The sequence below is a fragment of the Limulus polyphemus genome, unplaced genomic scaffold (assembly GCF_000517525.1).
Source record: "Limulus polyphemus unplaced genomic scaffold, Limulus_polyphemus-2.1.2 Scaffold866, whole genome shotgun sequence".
NCBI lineage: Eukaryota > Metazoa > Arthropoda > Merostomata > Xiphosura > Limulidae > Limulus > Limulus polyphemus.
In genome coordinates, this window is record NW_013666476.1 from 112,586 (window position 1) to 118,585 (window position 6,000).

The 6,000-nt window shown below is 30.9% G+C and overlaps 1 protein-coding gene across 1 annotated transcript in view; it reads right to left on the bottom strand.

The window, feature by feature from the left end:
- LOC106460935 (WD repeat-containing protein 60-like) overlaps positions 1–5,581 on the bottom strand; it is a 65,567-nt gene extending 59,986 nt beyond the window's left edge. Inside the window, exon 1 of the mRNA XM_013920692.2 lies at positions 5,435–5,581. The gene's annotated coding sequence lies outside the window, so the exon portion shown is untranslated. The remainder of the gene's footprint in view (positions 1–5,434) is intronic.
- Between the last annotated feature and the right edge of the window lie 419 nt (positions 5,582–6,000).

Below are 6,000 nucleotides of genomic sequence, written 5' to 3' on the forward strand. Positions count from 1 at the left end.
CAAAGTATTATCAGTTAAAACTATAAATGATATAATACTTAATATAATATGTACTTAATCATTCTTTGACAAAACTTATAAACAAAATGTGATAACAAGTCAGACAATAATATCTAAGACAAAAAGAGGTTTCAAAACAATTGAAAGCTAGGTCTTTCAATTGTTCCATGGACAAGTATAAGCATAGGTTATTTGGTATATATAGGAGTCAGGTCAAGTAAGAGATAAGTAATATACATGTATCTTTAAGTTCATGATCAGTCAATATCATGTGATAGTCATTTCTTGATAATGTTGGCAATCTGTGTAAAGTGATGGTTTTAAGTTACTTGGTCATCAATTTAATTTAATTTTATTATTTATACTTACCTAGTAATTTACTCTTTTTAATTCCATTTTTTCTTGGCTTATAATTTATCATTATTTTTACATTTTGAAATGCTTATGCACTATTTAGTTATCACTTATCAGTAAACATTTTTGTTTTAGAATCCATCATTCCAGGTCTTTTCAACAAGAACTTTTCATTGCTTTTTTTTTTCATGATTTTATGGTGATAAATGAGTAGATAGTGAAAAACTCAACTGATTCATTGAAAAATTATGGAATCACTGGTGATGACAAGGTCAGATACATACAAGTTAATCACACTTTTACAATCCACCTCCTGTTAGATTTTGCCTACCAAAAAATTTTTCTAAGCGTTCCGTACCCTCTGTTCTAGTATTTTTGCACTTTCAAGTTCTATTGGTTCTCTCCAAACCAGAAATTGAATTTTCTGCTTTCATACAATGTGTTATCACAATGTAGCTTGTTTGATATTATTGTTGTCAGATAAAATATACAAATGGAAAGAAAGGTATGCAAATAAAACATAGTTTTCAATTCGTGCAAAAATGCAATTTTCAATAGTCTGTTTTAATAGTTCAAGCTGTAAAAATCTTGCTTGTTCCTTAGGCTGAATAAAATACAAATCACAATCATGCAAACAAAATGTAGTGAAATAAGTGTACTTAAAGGAAACTAAGAAATTAACTTAATTAAGCATGTAGTAAGGTATACCATATTACTTACTTATTGTTACTTCCATTAACAGTATTGGTAACACTAGTTGATATATCAAATGTCATTACTTTTTTAATTTTATCATTATACTTTTATTAAAGAGCTTGCTTTGCATTGGTGTCTTGTTATATGTAATTTCAACTAACCTAAATCTCCTAAGATGGCACTTCGTGAAATATTACTTCGGATTACGGCCAAAATATCATTAACATCAAGGATACCTAACTAATGAAACAATGCATTCTAATTGTGACAAACAGAAACAGAAGAAAAGTATATCTAATTAGCTATAGTGATTGCTAAGTTGATTTTTAGTTTTGCTTTAAGTACACAAGTTGCTCTGACCAGAAGTTAATATTAATTAAGAATAAGGGATCTTAGTTGTTATAAAAATTCTGAAATACTTTTGTAAAGAAAGACTGAGGCAAGCATACCTAGACAGGCCAAAAAAATCCCCACTGAATACATAATAAGTTAGGAAAAAGTCACTAATGAAGAAAAACAAATAATACAAGCAGGCTAGATACTACAGAAATAAAAAGATGAAAGAAAGAAACATAAGTGTAGTATGAGAAATGCTGAGAATAGTGCTACTTCTACATGTTAGGAATATATATCACCAGAATATTATACTTTGTGCCTTCTTGTATCCAAAGAAATGTTTACATTCTATCACTAAACATTTTGACATGATATAGTGTAGAGTCAGTTAGTAGTGTCAGGTGTTACATTATCCATCTTGACCCAAGTGAACTAATGACCATTTATCTATTTTAATGTCATCTTGTGAAGGTTTTTCGTGTGTCTTTGTGGTGTAATGATAATAGGTGCCTTGTGAACATAAGTGGAAAGTTTCTAATAAGAAGAATAGGCTAAAATGGCATCAGATGCTTTGATTATCAGAGATCAGCATACTAGTACTAATATGCACATGAAGAACAAAGTATTATTCACAAAGGCTTTCCTTATGGCAATGAACTGCAATAGCTTGCATGTGCCAATTCTTGTGAGAAAGCTCCCAGATCCTTTAGGAAAAACAGACCAGCTCTTATTTAAAAAAACATCTTGTAATAACTAAGAAGTTCCATACAGCTCAGATCTATGTACTACAGTAATGAGAACATTTAAAATATAGAATAAAAATACAGTAAGTAAGGAAAGCCAGTAACAGAGCTAGTTATCAGCCTTAGTCAGCTCTTGAGTAAGTCAGCTAGAGTTAAAGTCATCAGTCTTTATAGAAATGTAAGAAATGGAACTAGTCTCAACTTCTAAGTTAGTTTTTTTATCATTTTTTGAGTGTAATATTATGTAAGAACTAAAAGTTATCAAGTAACAATTTAACTGAAAATACAAAAAAGATTATTAAGATAACATTGTACATAAAGGTATTAATAAATATTGTATCTTATTTCATCATTATGAGTCCATATCTTCAATATTTTAACATAAACTTCCTTGAGTTGGTATCTGTGTGCTCTTGCCAAATTACTGAAATTTAAATAGATACAATTTGTAACCTGGTAACTGTCACACAATAACTGCCCATTACTACAGTTATAAACCACACAAATAACCCCTTTTCTACTGCACACACCCAATATCTGTGAACAAGAGACTTGATGGTCCATCTCGGTTGTCCCATCCACTGAGCTATAAAAACAAATTCAATGACAGCCCCTATCATTTCAATATTTATCAAGACTTCCCTGAAACACCCTTAAATTTACTGCATTCACATCTGAAGGCTCCTACCCTGCCAAAATTTATCTTTGCATTTCCTAATCTTAACATTTTCACCATTAATTATGAAAAAAAAAAACTGTGATGCATCAACACTATCAATTCCATTAATCTTATACATTTCAATCAGATCCATCCTAAATCTTTTTTACAAGAGAAAACTATTTCAGAGACCTTAACCTGTCCTCATGTGACAACCTTCCTATCCCAGGTATCATTCTAGAAGCCCTCTTCTGAGCCCTTTCCAACAATTCTACATTCTGCCTAATACAGCAGGCCCAAGATGAAACACAATAGTCTAAATTTAGCTTAATCAGTGACCTATACGATTACATTATAGCCTCTTTAGATTATATTAGATATTTCTATGAATACAACCTAAAATCCTACGTGCTTCTCCAACAGCACACTGCTTGGATGGCTCAAGAAACTGATCAACCAGAACAGTAAGATTCTTTTTTTCCTTAATCAAAATTATACTAATGACTTAAATTATGATAACACATTCATAACCTCACATTTACTATAATTAATAGTTACCAGCCATTTATTTACATAACTCACCACATAATCTAAATCCTTTTATAAAGCAGCGATCTCCTTCTCAAAGTCAACAACATCCAAGATCTTAATATCACCAAATTTAGACATTAACCATTCCTTCATCCATGTCATTTATATAAATCAAAAAGAGCAAAGGTCCTAACACACAGCCCTCAATTTTCACATTAATTCAGTCTGACTGAGCTCCATTTATAACAACCCTTATTTTTCTTCCAGCCATCCATTTTTCTATCCAATGAACCAACATGTCCTCCACACTTAGAGCTTTTTTTTTTTACAAGCCTTTTGTCACCTACTTTCCGAGTCCAGATACACCATATCCACAATCTTACCCTCATTTATATAGGAGTAACCTTTTCAAAGGATGTCAAAAGATCAGTAAGGCTAGTGAAACTATACTATCAAACAAAACTTAAACTTTCTTAAATGACTTTGCAAAGCATCTTTTATCAGACTTACCTAAGATTTTTTTTTAACTTATTAGTTTTTCTTTAACAAGCTCAGAATCAGTATGATCATCCTTTTCAATGATCAATCTTGTTTCCATCAAGCAACTGTTAAGGATGATATATTGCTTAAATCTTCATTAGTTAAAATTGAAGAAAATGTATAATTTAGCAACACCGTTCATGTTTGAGTTTTCCACATTTTAATATGTTAAGATAAAGTTTACTTAATAGAATGTTTGAAAACAAAAAGTTATTGATGTAGTCTAATCAAACTGAACTCTTGTTACTAGTAGAGGGCCTCAAGGCTTTTGCATTTTTCTTACTTGCATTAACAATATTGATAAAGACACAAGTATTAAAGCTCACAAGTGACAATAAAGTATTTCTATCTGTATGAAAAATCTTTAAGTATATTATAAAATAACTTGGATATAGTATCTCTGAAAGGATACTTAATTACTAGAATGGGTTCAGATGATGATTATTACTATTATAGTATTTCTGGGATGGAAGGATTATCTTATTTTATCTTGAGAAGAATAAGAGGTAGTTTTACTGAATTCTATAAGATTATCTAGCAGATCAACAGGGTAAAAGCCCTTGATTTGTTTGTGTTATACTTGGAAGACAATAGGATAAGATGGCATGAGTTTAAGATCTGGAAAAGACAGTATAAGCCCCAGTTAAGACAGTTTTATTTTAGTAACAGGGTCACTGGCTTAAGGAAGGAGATTCATCAGGAACAGTGAAGACTAGTGGCATAGTGAAAGTGTCTGGTGCCCGGGGGCAAAATATAATTTGGCACCTCCCCAAAAAAATATATCAGCTATGAGATGTCAGTGTATTTTAATCAATCTAACACTGAAAATCAAGCAATTTCTCTAGGGATGGTATTTTTCATGATATAGTAATATTTGATGTCAATCATAACAAAAACATTTTAACGAGCCTTAGTCTTATGGAAACAGCTAACTTCTGGGTAAATTGGTTGTTAATTTGGTGACCCCTTAGGGCAAATGCTTCTACCTGCACCCCCTTCACTACACCACTGGTGAAGGCTGGCACTGTACAATAATTTAAAATGGTGATTATAATTTCCTGAAAAATAAAGAGTAGATTTAAGCTTTTACTTCTTCTCAAGGGTGGACATAAAAGGACTTTAAGGACCGAATGGTCCCTTTATCATATCCATATGTTATATCATTATTATTATGACACCAGACCCTACCAGGATTTTTTTTTATCACATTAGCCATTAAAACTTAAGAAAAGTAAAACAACTGTTCAATTCTCAGCAATAAATTTATATTTTAAAAGTAACAAGCTTTTGCTGCCTTTTATTTTTTAATTTTATCGGTACTTCTCAGTTCATAGAGAAGTATCAAACTACCATTACCATACATTGTTTAAACTTAATTAAACTAAAAGTTAAAGTAAAAGTTGGGAATCTTGACTTTAATTTTCAAAACATTATGCAACTCAATGAAGAGAACTTCATCAACTTGATCAAGCATTTGACTCAAATGTTTTGAAATTGAGTCAAATTTTGACTGGATTTACACAAAACAAACACATACATCAATAATGACAACAGTATTGACACAAACAATGCATACCTGGAGGCTCGACTAGTACTGTGTTTAAATTACATCAAAAATGGAGGTTATACACCTCTTAAACATTACACATTTATTATCAATAACAAATTTTAACAAACTCAATATTTCTAATGCTCGCAATCATGTTTCTTCTGGAATGCAAACAACGTCCTCTCGTGTACTTTCATAGTTAAATTCTCAATAAATACATTAACATTGAAATGAGAAAATAATAGATTTTAGCGGAAACAGCGTTCTTAGTAAAATTAGAAACAATTTATGTACCAGATATTAAAAACAGGATTCACTTTTTTAAATAATAGTATTTTATAAATTAATGTCTTGAAAAAGCAAATGTATATTGTTGAATTAATTATAATAAACACAAAACAAAAATACAACAGAACGCCATTTGATCCATCGATTTTGTTTGTTCGTTTATTTTTAAATACAATGCGCTGTTCAACTGTTCACACACGCACATATATAAGTGCAAATACCTGTTACGACAGCGGAAGTCATGTGACGCTAGTAACACGTCATGTGCTTCTAGAAAATTCATGTCCCTTCGTGAAGCCTCGAGT